A 17,254-nucleotide genomic window follows, 5' to 3' on the forward strand; every position below is an offset into this window, starting at 1 on the left:
CAAAAGTGGAAAGGACCTCAAGGTCTCTGATGCTTTATCACATGCTCAACTCTTAGACACAGGTATCCCAAATGCTGATGATGACCTGGATGTCATTGAGTTGATGTCTTCTCCTCCAGACACATTGTGTAACACTAACTCAAGGATGAAGTTTGCCAACTATTTTCTTATGTTGTCCTGCATGGCTTATCTTCTTCTAGGGAATTGTCTCATGACTTTGTGTCTTTATTCACTTTCCAAGATAAATCTTCTCAGGTGGTATCCTCCTGCGTGATCAGCATTTCATGATCCCTTATGTCCTTTAAGGTTTCTATGCTCAGCAAGCCTATCAGGGTCACCCAGGGCATGAGGATGCACTATTTTTATTGGGCAGGTTGTCTCTTTCTATGCCCTTGAAATGCTTTATGTGTCCATTATGACAAGGAACCACTCCCTTTCTTTGAGGTTCCTGACCACCCTTGGTCTGTCATTGCTGTAGAAACAGTATATTTGAATGGAAGGGAAAAGAGCACTGTGTATTAGTGGATTAATATTCCAGTTGGTTCAAGATACATTATCTTCCCAAACAGGTGAATGCTACAATTATTATTATTATTATTTTTATTACACATGATTTACCATGCACACTACTTACCAACAATGCCTTGAATATTTAAATGTTGAATTCCAGGCATTCACCAGATTATAAGACATAACACATGCCACCAGCAGTCCTCACTATCCACAATCAAATGGACTAGCAGTAAGGAAAGTATGTTCTGCAAAACACTTGGTGGACAAATGTTTTAGAGAAGGTTCTGACATGTTTATGGCACTACTCCCTGCTCATTGCCTTCTGTCCAGGTGAATCTGCACCATTATTCCAATGACCAAGTTCAAACTAAGACCACGAGTTAAGAACCTGCAAGATGCTCTGCATAATTCCATGTTGCAGCTCAAAACCATTCATGATAAAAAATCCCATCACTTAAGACCATTGTCAATGGGCAAACCATCTGCATCCAGAACCCTGTTGGGTTGCAAGGAGTTTGCACTCTGCAGGGATTTTCCAATAGGTCCAACAGCTGTGTGTGATATAATCTGATATTGTTTTTGTGTGAGTGCAACAAGTGCCTCTACCTAGTGGTGTGTGAGCCATCTCACTTGACACTTACTGTGGGTGTCAGAACACCCATCATAATGGACAATAAGTCTCATGAAGAAGCAGCTATTGGAGTGCAGGAAAATCCCATGCCATTACCCAGTAGTGAGCCTGTTCAGAGATTGGCCACAACTCTAGCCACTTTCTTTGTGAGAATTTCCAGGCCTAATCCACAACCTCCAATTTATATAATTTATGTTTGTTCATTGTTGCAAACTATCCCCACATCTAACACCTGTCACACTTTCTTATATCCACACAACTACAGTATATATTGTTTTTTTATGTTAAAAAGGGGAATGTAGTATGTGAATGAGGGAAGTTACATCATTGCCATCTACTTTGTCATACAGGAAGTGACAGTTATACAGCAAGTACCACTGCTGCAATTATTCAGCATTATTGCATGGAGTTAAGACACACTTCTACAGCTCTCCAGAGTCCCTTGGTGATTTGCACACAGATCCCTTTACAAAGTTGATAGAAATGAGAGTCATTACTATATCCAAATAATTAGTCTGTTCCTATTTAGCTACCCCTCATTTGCCAGTTTTATAATAATTAGCACATCTTTTTGCAGTTTTCCATCATTTATTGGTCATTTTTTACTTCCAAATTTAGAATTTTATTATTATTATTATAATTATTATTATTACATAGTGGTCTATATTTTTGGTATGGAAAAATTCTTCCTTTCTTCTGAAGTTAGAAATATATTTGGACGGGCTACTATTCATTGTTATTTGATATTGAACTTTTCATTAATTTCTTGGGCATTTTCTTTTCAAAGATCTAACATGCCAAAACAGTAAGCATCATTATCATCTAACACAGCAGGACATGCTTCACTTTCATTTTCACATTTTTTTTCTGCAAATATCACTTTCTGCATAAAGCTCTAATATATTTTCTAACTTTGATAAACAAGTGAAAAAGTTTGGCTCACTGCTTGGTGCAATGTTAATGCCTCTTGATAGAGGTTTAAATTGTGGTGAGTTTAGCATTTTATTTGACAAATTAAAGGTTTGGTTATTCTTTGACATTTTTCTGCTGCTTCTTTTTTCTAGTTTTCCTCTTTTTTAAATTGGATATTTGACTTTGATTTTATTACATATTCATTTGTTGCTTTTAGAACAGTATTTTGATATTGCTTCTCTATATTTCCTATTTTCCAGATTATAGATTATACTTAACCTACACATACTGTTAAGAAATTTATGATCTCTTGATCTAGGAAAATTGTTCCTATTTTGTTTTTCTTATTTATATTCTTATTCTTGTCCCAATGGTAGACCCAATGATCTCTCTATTTAAAAATGTTTTTTGGCCTTCTACTACAGATGTGTTTACATTCACTGGTTGTCTCTATACCATTTGGCACAAGATGAACTGCATGACAAAGGTACACTGGGAGAAGTAGCATTCTGTATTTTAATTTAAATGTTGTGTCTTGCATCACATACACAGCAAGAAACTGCTCACAGTGTACTAAAGGTGCTAGGTATCCGATTTGATACACATACTGGTCAATGTCTAAGATGAAGCAGAATGGAACTCACATGAGAATAAGCCACGGCTACTTCATTGGAGCCCTTCTTACACAGATTCAGACTTAGTCGCACACAGATGAACAAAAGTTGCCATTAAATAGTGTAAGTGAGCAATGTTGTTTTGTCGCTCCCACTTTATTAATGAAAATAAGGTGCACATTTTCTGCGAGAAAGACCTAGGTCCTGTCATGCCCAGAAAGACTATTTGGTATTAATGATGCAACAATAAGGACACATCTTTTGTTCTTTTCTATCAATTATATCATCTTCCTCTTTAAATTCTGTTAGGTCTTTAAACTTGAAACTATCAAACACTGCAGATGGTTTAGTATCCTTAATCTATTTTACAATTTTAGATCACTTTTTGGAGAGAGTATTTATTCAGAAATTTCAAAAAAGACACTGAGCAAAACATCTAGGGGTATATTTACTAAGCTCCCGATTTTGACCGAGATGGTGTTTTTTCTTCAAAGTGTCATCTCGGGAATTTACTAAGCACAAATCTCAGCAGTGATGAGGGAATTCGTATTTTTTTTTAAGTCAAAGAAAAAAAATACGAATGAATACACCATCGGTCAAATATGCCTGTTATTTGATAGAACTCGGTCATTTACTACAATTTGTATTTCACAAACACTGCCGTGAATGAATACAATTCGTAAAATAGACCTGCTTTTTTTACCGTGTTCTGATAGGCATGTACGGATCCGTGAGATCCGTGCATGTTTATCAGTGGTAGGGGGTGGGAAAGTGTTAAATTAAAAAAAAAATGCGTGAGGTCCCCCCTCCTAAGCAAAACCAGCCTCGGGCTCTTTGAGCCGGTTCTGGTTGACAAAATATGGGAAAAAAATGACAGGGGTTCCCCCATATTTAATCAACCAGCATCGGGCTCTGCGCCTGGTCCTGGTTCCAAAAATACGGGGGACAAAAAGCGTAGGTGTCCCCCGTATTTTTAAAACCAGCACCGGGCTCCACTAGCCAGGTACATAATGCCACAGCCGGGGGACACTTTTATTGTGGTCCCGGCGGCCCTGGCATTACATACCCAACTAGTCACCCCTGGCCGGGGTACCCTGGAGGAGTGAGAACCCCTTAAATCAAGGGGTCCCCCCTCCAGCCACCCAAGGGCCAGGGGTGAAGCCCGAGGCTGTCCCCCCATCCAAGGGCGGCGGATGGGGGGCTGATAGCCTTGTGTAAAAAATGTGAATATTGTTTTTAGTAGCAGTACTACAAGTCCCAGCAAGCCTCCCCCGCAAGCTGGTACTTGGAGAACCACAAGTACCAGCATGCGGTGGAAAACCGGGCCCGCTGGTACCTGTAGTACTACTACTAAAAAAATACCCCCAAAAAAACAGGACACACACACCGTGACAGTAAAAGTTTATTACAAACATGCACACCTCCAAACATACATACTTACCTATGTTCCCACGAGGCTCGGTCCGCTTCTCCCTATATAATCCTTGGGGTACCTGTGAAAAAAATTATACTCACGTAATCCAGTTTTGCTTTTGTTCTTTGTATAATCCACGTACTTGGCAAAACAAAAAACGGAAACCCGACCACGCACTGAAAGGGGTCCCATGTTTACACATGGGACCCCTTTCCCCGACTGCCAGGACCCCCCCGACTCCTGTCAAAGAGGGTCCCTTCAGCCAATCAGGGAGCGCCTGACCGAAAGTAACCTCACCGCTGACCGCAAAGTTCCCACCATTGGATACAATGGAGCGCATAGGCGCTACATTGTATCTCTGCCGTGTGCAGCCTCACAGACACTACAGGAGCACACAGCTAATCAGGAGAGTGCCACGACATGGCGCTCCCTGATTGGCTGAAGGGACCCTCTTTGACAGGAGTCAGGGGGGGTCCTGGAGGTCGGGGAAAAGGGTCCCATGTGTATACATGGGACACCTTTCAGTGCGTGGTCGGGTTTCCGTTTTTTTGTTTTGCCAAGTACGTGGATTATACAAAGAACAAAAGCAACACTGGATTATGTGAGTATAATTTTTTCACAGGTACCCCAAGGATTCTACAGGGAGAAGCGGGCCGAGCCTCGTGGGAACATAGGTAAGTATGCATGTTTGGAGGTGTGCATGTATGTAGTAAACTTATACTGTCACGGTGTGTGTGGCCTGTTTTTTGGGGGTATTTTTTTAGTAGTAGTACTACAGGTACCAGCGGGCCCGGTTTTCCACCGCATGCTGGTACTTGTGGTTCTCCAAGTACCAGCTTGCGGGGGAGGCATGCTGGGATTTGTAGTACTGCTACTAAAAACAATATTCACATTTTTTACACAAGGCTATCAGCCCCCCATCCGCCGCCCTTGGATGGGGGGACAGCTTCGGGCTTCACCCCTGGCCCTTGGGTGGCTGGAGGGGGGACCCCTTGATTTAAGGGGTTCTCACTCCTCCAGGGTACCCCGGCCAGGGGTGACTAGTTGGGTATGTAATGCCAGGGCCGCCGGGACCACAATAAAAGTGTCCCCTGGCTGTGGCATTATGTACCTGGCTAGTGGAGCCCGGTGCTGGTTTTAAAAATATGGGGGACCCCTACGCTTTTTGTCCTCCGTATTTTTGGAACCAGGACCAGGCGCAGAGCCCGGTGCTGGTTGATAAAATATGGGGGAACCCCTGTCATTTTTTTCCCCCATATTTTGTCAACCAGAACCGGCTCAAAGAGCCCAAGGCTGGTTTTGCTTAGGAGGGGGGACCCCACACATTTTTTTTTTTTTGCTTTTTAACAATTTTTTTTATTACGAAAGGTGCACAGTGAAGCCCTGCATGGATCTCACAGATCCGGCCGAGATTCATTGTGTTAATGTTGGCAGTGTTTTACTATTCACTCCTGTAAAACACTGCTAAAAAATACGAATGACATAGACATCGGAAAACACGAAAATGCAGACAGAATACGACAGCTTAGTAAATTAGTCGTAATAAATTAAAAAATTTGCAAATTTACACATTCGATGTAATTCGTGTTTGAACTTTAACCTAATTCTGAAAAATACAAATTTTAGTAAATATACCCCCTAGTGTTTCATTCCAACTAGTCAATTAGTATTACTAAAAGTGACTTAAAAATTAGGTGACCCCCTTGGAATTATGTTTCAATTGAAATATTTTTGCAGAGAGACACTCCACCAACACTGCCTCATCTTATGCTGGGTACACGCTGGCAAATATACAGTGCCTGCAGATCAATTGATCTGCAGATATATCTACAGATGGATCGGGCAGTGTGTTGTGCATACACACTGTCCGATCCATGTTGACTGATGCTACAAACTGTGAGGGCAGTTACATGTGCCCACCTAGTTGAGCCTTCAATCACTGCCGCCTTGTGCAGGAACTGTACGGGCGGTCGGCTGACTGTTCGTACACATAGAATGATGACCCAATATATCTGTAGATACATTGGACATTGTGTGTACTGCAGGGCCGGCGTGATATGTCTGTGAATGACGGCATTCACAGACATATCGTTGGTACACACTGACTGATGGACCAGTGATATATCGACTGTTCAATAATAATATTATAAAGGCATTCCAATTTTGGCTTTTTGCTTCTCTTGAATGAAGTTAAGCAAAAAATTGCTCCAACTAATGTACCTAGATAGGATATCTACATTACCTGATATCGAAAGAGGTATTCTCCATTTTTCTAAAAAAAATAGGGAATATATATAGAGTCCCTGGAGCCTGATGTTCAAGACCAGATTTTCAAACTTTTCGAGAATACAGAATGGTTCCTACACTGGAGGCTTTTCACTGACTCAGTAGACCATACTTGACAGTTTCCCCTCAACATTACATTTACTGCTTTGCGTAATTATTCTATTTTTGGACATTTCTTTAGGTGTAGCTGGAGTGTTGCCTTCTACCTCATCCTCTGCCCCTCCCCTTCCCTCATCACATTCATCCCTTATGTGTGTCCCCTTTTTCCCTTTAATTTTTATTTTGACTTTTTCTTGCTTTTATTCTTATTCTACTTGTTGTTTTATATTCTGACTACTCTGTTATTATTAATAGCTGTGTATTTCTAGTCACTGAACCCAATTCTTATAAAGACACTGAAGCAGTTCCTGATTCCTACTTTAGATATGACTGTACTTTCATTTTTTGCTTAATTTTCTGTTCACGGTATTTTGTACATTTGTATATATTTTTTGAAAAATCTAATAAAGAGGATTCAAAAAGGAAATTCCAATTTCTAAAAAGCTTTGTTAAAATCTTTCCATCTGTAAGGGAATTTATTATGACTATTATGCAATGTGACATTTGTTTATATGATGTGTGTTGTCTTGAAAATTATAATATTGTAATATTTTTTAAAAAGAGACAACTCTTCTGTTACACAAAAACTTTGCCTTTATTTTAGTTCATACAATATAAATTACAGACAGTTATGTTGCGAGATGGACAGTATTTCATTGGGTTGCTGCATTTCAGTTAGTTTTTTACTATGACTAAATTTTTCTAGCACCAAAAGTTATTTACCTTTTTGTTTTACTTTCTATAATCTAAAAGAATGCATCGTTAACTTTAGATGATAAATACTGTAGCAACAATATATTACTAACAGATTCTATCAAAAACAATATAACATATATAGGTTGAGTATCCCTTATCCAAAATTCAAAATCACACATTTTTGGTTCCCCTACTGAGATAATGACACATATATTTTGTATATATATATATATATATATATATATATATATCTACAGTATATATACACAGAATATATCTACAGTTAGAGATGAGCGGGTTCGGTTCGTTGAGATCTGAACCCCCCGAACTTCACCTATTTTACACGGATCCGAGGCAGCCTCGGATCTTCCAGCCTTGCTCGGTTAACCCGAACGCGGCCAAATGTCATCTTCCCGCTGTCGGATTCTAGCGAGATTTGTATTCTATATAAAGAGCTGCGTGTCGCCGCCATTTTCACTCGTGCATTGGAGATTGAACAGAGAGGACGTGGCTGCGTTTTCTCCCTGAAAAGCTCTGTATCTGTGCTCAGTGTGCTGCAAATATCTGTGCTCAGTGTGCTGAAAATATCTGTGCTCAGTGTGCTGCAAATATCTACGTTCTCTGCCTGAAAATGCTCCATATCTGTGCTCAGTGTGCTGCAAATATCTGTGCTCAGTGTGCTGCATTGTAGGGACCACCAGTATATAATTTTAGTAGTACAGTACAGTAGGCCATTGCTGTATCTTGCAGCTCTGTGTCAAGTATACTATCTCTGTGCTGCATTATTGTGAGTAGTATATAGTAAGACAGTGCAGCATTGTGGTGACCACCAGTGTACATATACAGTAGTACAGTACAGTAGGCCATTGCTGTATCTTGCAGCTCCGTACACTTCAAGTATCCATATCTGTATTGCATTGTTGTGAGGAATATATAGTAGGACAGTGCAGCATTTTGGTGACCAGCAGTAGTAGTACAGACAGTACAGTAGGCCATTCCTATTGATATATTACTGGCATTGAATTCCACACATTAAAAAATGGAGAACAAAAATGTGGAGGGTAAAATAAGGAAAGATCAAGATCCACTTCCACCTCATGCTGAAGCTGCTGCCACTAGTCATGGGCGAGATGATGAAATTCCATCAACGTCGTCTACGAAGGCCGATGCCCAATGTCATAGTAGAGAGCATGTAAAATCCAAAAAACTAAAGTTCAGTAAAATGACCCAAAAATCTAAATAAAAAGCGTCTGAGGAGTAGCGTAAACTTGCCAATATGCCATTTACGACACGGAGTGGCAAGGAATGGCTAAGGCCCTCTCCAATGTTCCTCATGACTAGTGGTTTAGCTTCACATGACGATGGTAGCACTCATCCTCCCGCTAGAAAAATGAAAAGACTTAAGCTAGCAAAAGCACAGCAAAGAACTGTGCATTCTTCTAAATCACAAATCCCCAAGGAGAGTCCAATTGTGTCGGTTGCGATGTCTGACCTTCCCAACACTGGACGGGAAGAGGTGGCGCCTTCCACCATTTGCACGCCCCCTGCAAGTACTGGAAGGAGCACCCACAGTCCAGTTCCTGATAGTCAAATTGAAGATGTCACTGTTGAAGTACACCAGGATGAGGATATGGGTGTTTCTGGCGCTGAGTGTTAGGCGCCGAGGGTCCGCCCGTCAGTGCGGCCCGGCGCCTAGCAACTAGGGACGCCGCAGGCAGACAGCCGCCGGCTCCCTAGCAACGCTAGACGCCGGGCGCACGGAGCCACTCAGACCCTAGCAACGGGGACGCCACGGTCGGACCGCGTTCCCCGTTGCTGGGTCTTAATTAATCAGTTCAATTGTATCCTGGCCGTGCAGCATGCAGCTGCACGGCATGATTATGTGATTACCCTGTCTGGATCTTGATTGGAGGGCTCCCAAATTTAAGCACTCTCAGGACTTCTCACAGACGCCGGTGATAGCTTCCTGTTTGCTGTGTCAGTTACAGAGAGTTTCCAGTCCTGCTCAATCCGGTTGTTCCTGTCCTCAGTGGTCCAGTACTCGGAAGTTGTCACCTATTCCTGGAGTCCGACCGAGCACCTTTAACATCCTGTGGTGTTCGTGAGTCGCGGCGTAGCCGTGTGTTGCGGCTTGACCGCTTACTGTTTATTATTTAGTTTCATTTTGTTCCGGAGCTTTTGCGGAGGATTCCGCTCCCACAAATCCACTCTGGTATCCAGCGGTGCTGGATAGGAGTAACGGATCAGTGGATCTTTGGTTGTCCTTTTTCCTGGCGGTTTGTCCGCACATACTTTTGGTTTAAGTTAGTTAGCTTGTAGCCCCTGGCCTGGTTGCTTAGTCAGAGGGCCCCTTGTTATCACCCTGTCTCGGATTTCCCTTTGTCTCCCATTAAGACCTGAGGGGGCATCGAAGTTGGGCAGACATAATCCGCCCTTCAAACGCGGCTGCCATGGGCTCAAGCAACCATAGTCTCGCAGGGGATTTCTGATAACACGGGCGAGACAACGGAGTTAGGGCGCCAGGGGTTACTAGGCTTTCCTGCTCCCGTAACCAGCATATCTTTCCAGTACTCAGACCTCTGCCATAAGATCTCCTCTGGTCTGGAGTACGGGAATCATAACATTATCACCGGCCAGACTAAAATTTAAACTTAAACAGGATTTAATTTTTTCCCTTATTCAGTTGGAAGATTAGTCGGCCTCATGAATCCCACCGGTGTTTGGCCAAATCCTGGCCAGCTTCTAGTTAGCCAGATTCAAGAACTTACTCAGATGGTTCAGGATCTGTCCCTTCGGGTGAGGTCACAGGAAGAACTGTTACGGACTTCCCCGAGGGTCATTCCTGAACCAAAAATGCATTTGCCTGACCGTTTTTCTGGGGATAGAAAGCAGTTTTTTAATTTTAAAGAGTCTTGTAAACTTTATTTTCGTTTAAGACCAGTCTCCTCAGGTACTGAATCTCAGCGGGTTGGAATTATTATTTCTTTACTTCAGGGGGATCCTCAGACCTGGGCTTTTGGTTTAAGAACAGACGATCCGGCTTTATTGTCTGTAGACGCCTTTCTGGGGTCTTTAGGGCTATTGTATGACGACCCTGATAGAGAGGCATCCGCCGAGAGTCAGTTGCGTGCTCTCAGACAGGGTAGGAATCCCGCAGAGATTTATTGTACGGAGTTTCGCCGTTGGTCGAACGACTGTGGATGGAATGACCCTGCCCTGCGCAGTCAGTTTCGCCTCGGCTTATCCGAGTCTATAAAAGACAGTCTCCTTCAGTATCCCGCTCCTGAGACTCTCGATAAACTCATGGAGCTCTCTATTAAGATTGATCGTCGTCTCAGAGAGCGGAGGGCTGAAAAAGGAGCATCTGTCGGGTCTACTCCTTGTGTTTTTTCTATTCCTGTGGACATAGAGGAGCCCATGCAGATAGGCCTCTCCAAACTGTCTCCTGAAGAAAGAACCAGAAGGCAAAATTCTGGTCTTTGTTTATACTGTGGAGGTAAGGGACATTTTGCCCGTAATTGTCCGAACAAGTCGGGAAACGCCTCGACCAAGTGATTTGTGAGGGGGTTCACTTTGGTCTGCAGCTTATCTCCTCAAATAATTCACTGTTAGTCCCAGCTAAAGTTTCCTTTGGCAGCCTCTGTTCCTCGGTCTCGGCTTTTGTGGACAGTGGAGCTGCAGGGAACTTTATGGATTTAACATTGGCCAAGGCCTTAGGTATTCCTCAGTTAGCCTTGGGTAGGTGTATCACCATGCATGGTTTAGATGGGAGTCCCTTGTCCAATGGGGTTATTTCTCTCTGTACACCTCCTGTTCTACTTTCGGTAGGAGCTCTGCATTCTGAAAAAATTGAGTTTTTCCTTACCCATTGCCCAGCAGTTCCAGTGGTTCTGGGTCACCCTTGGCTGGCCTTTCATAATCCCATCATTGATTGGCAGTCGGGGGAGATCTCACAATGGGGTACCATCTGTAATAAGGAATGTATTACGTTTCCCATCAGAATAGCTGCTGTCATTCCCGCACCTATTCCTGTGGAATACCAGGATTTTGTTGATGTATTTTCCAAGGGCAATGCGGACATTCTGCCTCCCCATAGGCCTTATGATTGTGCTATTGAGCTAATTCCTGGTGCCACTTTGCCTAAGGGAAGGTTATATGCATTGTCCGGACCTGAAACTGTGGCCATGAATGAGTATGTTAAAGAAAGCCTAGGGAAAGGATTTATCAGGCCATCTAAATCCCCTTTAAGTGCAGGCTTCTTCTTCGTGGAGAAGAAGGATGGATCACTCAGACCTTGCATTGACTTTAGAGCCTTGAATAAGATCTCAGTAAAAAATACTTACCCTTTGCCGCTGATTTCTGTCCTCTTTGATCAGCTGAGTTCGGCTGTGATTTTTTCTAAGATTGACCTGAGAGGAGCATATAACCTCATCCGAATCAAGTCAGGGGATGAGTGGAAAACGGCATTCAGTACTCAGTCGGGTCACTATGAGTATCTGGTTATGCCATTCGGCCTGTCTAATGCTCCGGCAGTTTTCCAGGATCTCATTAACGATGTGCTCCGTGAATTTCTTGGAAGATTCGTTGTAGTCTACTTAGACGATATTTTGATATATTCTGACTCTATAGAACAACATGTTACCCAGGTGCGTCAGGTTCTAAAAAAATTACGTGAAAATCACCTATATGCCAAGCTGGAGAAGTGTGCATTTCATGTCACGGAGGTATCCTTTTTAGGGTACATCATTTCCCCTCGGGGATTCTGTATGGAACCAAAGAAGCTCCAAGCCATCCTTAGTTGGGCGCAACCCACCAACTTAAAAGCAATTCAGCGCTTTTTAGGGTTTGCGAATTACTATAGAAGATTTATTCACTCTTTCTCCGACCTAGTTGCTCCCATTGTGGCACTGACTAAGAAGGGAGCGGATCCTACCAACTGGTCACGTGAAGCTGAGTTATCTTTTCAGGCCTTGAAACAAGCCTTTGTCTCAGCCCCAGTCCTCAGACATCCCAACCCAGAATTGCCTTTCATTGTTGAGGTTGATGCCTCGGAGGTTGGAGTAGGGGCTATCCTATCTCAGAAAGATCCGGATTCTCTAGAATTGCATCCTTGTGCCTTTATGTCCAGGAAATTCTCATCTGCTGAATCCAACTACGATGTTGGTAACCGGGAATTACTGGCTATTAAATGGGCTTTCGAGGAGTGGAGGCATTGGCTTGAAGGAGCCACTCATACCATTTCAGTTTTGACTGATCACAAAAATCTTCAATACATTGAATCAGCTAAACGGCTGAATGCCCGGCAAGCTCGTTGGGCTTTATTTTTTACTCGTTTCAAGTTCATTATCACCTTCAGGCCAGGTTCCAAGAATACCAAGGCAGATGCCCTGTCACGCAGTTTTCTTCCAGTTCAAGACAACAGTCCTGTTACTCCCATACTTCCGTCTTCAGTCATTCGGGCAGGCCTCACACAAGATTTATTTACCCAGTTAAAGCAGCTTCAACATCAAGCTCCTGGAAATACTCCTGCTGGTCGTCTTTATGTCCCCGAGTTTTTGAGAGCAACTGTTTTGACGGAGTTTCATGATAGCAAAGTTGCCGGGCATCCGGGGATCGCTAAAACTTTTGAATTAGTTTCCCGCTCAGTATGGTGGCCAGGTCTTTCCAAAGACATTAAGGAGTTTGTTTTTTCTTGTCAGGTCTGTGCACAGCATAAGGTTCCCCGTTCCTTGCCTATCGGTCAACTTATGCCCTTGAATGTTCCTCTTAGGCCATGGTCTCATATTTCCATGGATTTTGTGGTGGACCTCCCTCTGTCAGCCGGATGCCGAGTCATATGGGTGGTAGTGGACCGTTTTAGCAAAATGGCCCATTTCATTGCTCTTCCCCGATTGCCATCTGCCCAGGGATTGGCAGTCTTGTTCCTCCGCCATGTTTTCAGACTCCATGGGTTACCCACTGATATTGTTTCTGATCGGGGTCCACAATTCATTGCACAATTTTGGAAGTCTTTTTGTGCCTCATTAAAGATGAAATTATCTTTAACGTCTGGCTACCATCCCCAATCCAACGGGCAGACTGAGCGAGTTAATCAATCATTAAAACAATATTTGCGTTTGTACTCGGCCAAACTCCAAAATGACTGGTCTGAGTTTCTTCCGTTGGCGGAGTTTGCTTACAACAATGCCTGTCATTCCTCCACCAATGTGTCTCCATTTTTTACAGTTTTTGGTTTTCACCCCAGAGCTAATTCCTTTTTTCAACATTCCTCTGTCTCCTCGCTGACCTTGACCTCTCATCTCAAACTCATTTGGAGAAAAGTGCACCTGGCTCTCAGAAAAGCGGCATTTCGGGAGAAAAATTTTTCTGACAGGCTCCGGCGGCCGTGCACTTTTAAAGTAGGAGATAGGGTATGGTTGTCGACTCGCAACATTAAACTTCGACAAACCTCAGCCAGATTGGGTCCTAAATTTATTGGACCATTTCATATTATCAAAAAAGTCAATCCAGTTGCTTTCCGGTTACGTTTACCAAAAACTTTACGGATCGGAAATACCTTCCATTGCTCCTTGTTGAAACCATATGTTTCGTCCAGTAGATTTCCTCGCAAACTCTCTCAGGGGAAATCACCAATAGATGTACAGGGTCAGCAGGAGTTCTTGGTGGAGAAGGTTCTCGATTCCAAGTTGTCCCGGGGTCGGCTTTATTTTTTGGTACATTGGAGAGGTTATGGTCCAGAAGAAAGGTCTTGGGTCCTGGATGAGGATCTCCATGCCCCGAGGCTCAAAAGGGCATTTTTTCGAGAATTTCCTCAGAAACCTGGCCTTAGGGGTTCCTTGACCCCTCCTCAAGGGGGGGGGGGTACTGTTAGGCGCCGAGGGTCCGCCCGTCAGTGCGGCCCGGCGCCTAGCAACTAGGGACGCCGCAGGCAGACAGCCGCCAGCTCCCTAGCAACGCTAGACGCCGGGCGCATGGAGCCGCTCAGACCCTAGCAATGGGGACGCCACGGTCGGACCGCGTTCCCCGTTGCTGGGTCTTAATTAATCAGTTCAATTGTATCCTGGCCGTGCAGCATGCAGCTGCACGGCATGATTATGTGATTACCCTGTCTGGATCTTGATTGGAGGGCTCCCAAATTTAAGCACTCTCAGGACTTCTCACAGACGCCGGTGATAGCTTCCTGTTTGCTGTGTCAGTTACAGAGAGTTTCCAGTCCTGCTCAATCCGGTTGTTCCTGTCCTCAGTGGTCCAGTACTCGGAAGTTGTCATCTATTCCTGGAGTCCGACCGAGCACCTTTAACATCCTGTGGTGTTCGTGAGTCGCGGCGTAGCCGTGTGTTGCGGCTTGACCGCTTACTGTTTATTATTTAGTTTCATTTTGTTCCGGAGCTTTTGCGGAGGATTCCGCTCCCACAAATCCACTCTGGTATCCAGCGGTGCTGGATAGGAGTAACGGATCAGTGGATCTTTGGTTGTCCTTTTTCCTGGCGGTTTGACCGCACATACTTTTGGTTTAAGTTAGTTAGCTTGTAGCCCCTGGCCTGGTTGCTTAGTCAGAGGGCCCCTTGTTATCACCCTGTCTCGGATTTCCCTTTGTCTCCCATTAAGACCTGAGGGGGCATCGAAGTTGGGCAGACATAATCCGCCCTTCAAACGCGGCTGCCATGGGCTCAAGCAACCATAGTCTCGCAGGGGATTTCTGATAACACGGGTGAGACAACGGAGTTAGGGCGCCAGGGGTTACTAGGCTTTCCTGCTCCAGTAACCAGCATATCTTTCCAGTACTCAGACCTCTGCCATAAGATCTCCTCTGGTCTGGAGTACGGGAATCATAACACTGAGGAGGAAATTGACAAGGAGGATTCTGATGGTGAGGTTGTCTGTTTAAGTCAGGCACCCTGGGAGACACCTGTTGTCCGTGGGATGAATACGGCCATTGACATGCCCGGTCAAATTACAATAAAAATCCCCTCTTCGGTGTGGAATTATTTTAACAGAAATGCGGACAACAGGTGTCAAGCTGTGTGTTGCCTTTATCAAGCTGTAATAAGTAGGGGTAAGGACGTTAACCACCTAGGAACATCCTCTCTTATATGTCACCTGGACGCATTCATCAGAAGTCATTGACAAGTTCAAAAACTTTGAGTGACAGCGGAAGCAGTCCGCTGACAAATAAATCCCTTCTTCCTCTTGTACCCAAGCTCCTGCAAACCACACCACCAACTCCCTCGGTGTCAATTTCCTCCTTAGACAGGAACGCCAATAGTCCAGCAGACCATGTCACTGGCAAGTCTGACGAGTCCTCTCCTAACTAGGATTCCTCCAATGGATCCTTGAGTGTAACGCCTACTGCTGCTGGCTCTGCTGTTGTTGCTGCTGGGAGACAATCGTCATCCCAGAGGGGAAGTCGGAAGACCACTTGTACTACTTCCAGTAAGCAATTGACTGTCCAACAGTCCTTTGCAAGGAAGATGAAATATCACAGCAGTCATCCTATTGCAAAGCTGATAACTCAGGCCTTGGCAGCTGTGTTGGTGTTAAACGTGTGTCTGGTATCCACCGTTAATTCACAGGGAATTAGAGAATTTCTTGAGGTAGTGTGTCCCCGGTACCAAATACCATCTAGGTTCCACTTCTCTAGGCAGGCAATACCGAGAATGTACACAGACGTCAGAAAAAGAGTCACCAGTGTCCTAAAAAATGCAGTTGTACGCAATGTCCACTTAACCACGGACATGTGGACAAGTGGAGCAGGGCAGACTCAGGACTATATGACTGTGACAGCCCACTGGGTAGATGTATTGCCTCCCGCAGCAAGAACAGCAGTGGCAGCACCAGTAGCAGCATCTCGCAAACGCCAACTCGTTCCTAAGCAGGCTACGCTTTGTATCATCGCTTTCCATAAGAGGCACACAGCTGACAACCTCTTACGGAAACTGAGGAACATCATCGCAGAATGGCTTACCCGAATTGGACTCTCCTGGGGATTTGTGACATCGGACAACGCCACCAATATTGTGCATGCATTACATGTGGGCAAATTCCAGCACGTCCCATGTTTTGCACATACATTGAATTTGGTGGTGCAGAATTATTTAAAAAACGACAGGGGCATGCAAGAGATGCTGTCAGTGGCCCAAAGAATTGCGGGCCACTTTCGGCATTCAGCCACCGCGTGCCGAAGACTGGAGCACCAGCAAACACTCCTGAACCTGCCCCGCCATCATCTGAAGCAAGAGGTGGTAACGAGGTGGAATTCAACCCTCTATATGCTTCAGAGTATGGAGGAGCAGCAAAAGGCCATTCAAGCCAATACATCTGCCTACGATATAGGCAAAGGAGGGGGAATGCACCTAACTCAAGTGCAGTGGAGAATGATTTCAACGTTGTGCAAGGTTCTGCAACCCTTTGAACTTGCCACACGTGAATTCAGTTCAGACACTGCCAGCCTGAGTCAGGTCATTCTCCTTATCAGGCTTTTGCAGAAGCAGCTGGAGAGATTGAAGGAGGAGCTAAAACGGAGCGATTCTGCTAGGCATGTGGGACAAGGGAGGCCAATCCCGGGCCGTTTTTTCAATCCCGGGATTGAAAAATGCTCAATCCTGGGATTCCCGAGATACCAGGATTACAGTAGTGATCAGTGAAGAAGGGTGTAGGGAGCATCTGGAGGGTAGGTAGCGGTGCGGGAGGGTGTAGGTAGCAGTGCAGGAGGGAGGGTGTAGGTTGCGGTGCGGAAGGGAGGGAGGGTGTAGGTAGCGGTGCGGGAGGGTGTATGTAGCGGCGCGGGTGGGAGAGTTGGTAGCGGCGCGGGTGGGAGGGAGGCTGTTAGAGAGATTACTGCACGGAGGGAGGGTGTAGTTAGCGGTGCGGGAGGGAAGGAAGGAGGGTGTAGGTAGCGGCTTGGGAGGGAGGGAGGCTGTTAGAGAGATTACTGCACAGAGGGAGGGTGTAGGTAGCGGTGCGGGAGGGAAGGAGGGAGGGTGTAGGTAGCGGCGCGGGATGGAGGCTGTTAGCACTGCACGGAGGGAGGGTGGGTGCAAGTAATACCACTTACTATTAGATGGGCGGCAGCCATGGACACACTGAACG

This window comes from Pseudophryne corroboree, chromosome 7 (genome assembly GCF_028390025.1).
Source record: "Pseudophryne corroboree isolate aPseCor3 chromosome 7, aPseCor3.hap2, whole genome shotgun sequence".
Taxonomy (NCBI): Eukaryota; Metazoa; Chordata; class Amphibia; order Anura; family Myobatrachidae; genus Pseudophryne; species Pseudophryne corroboree.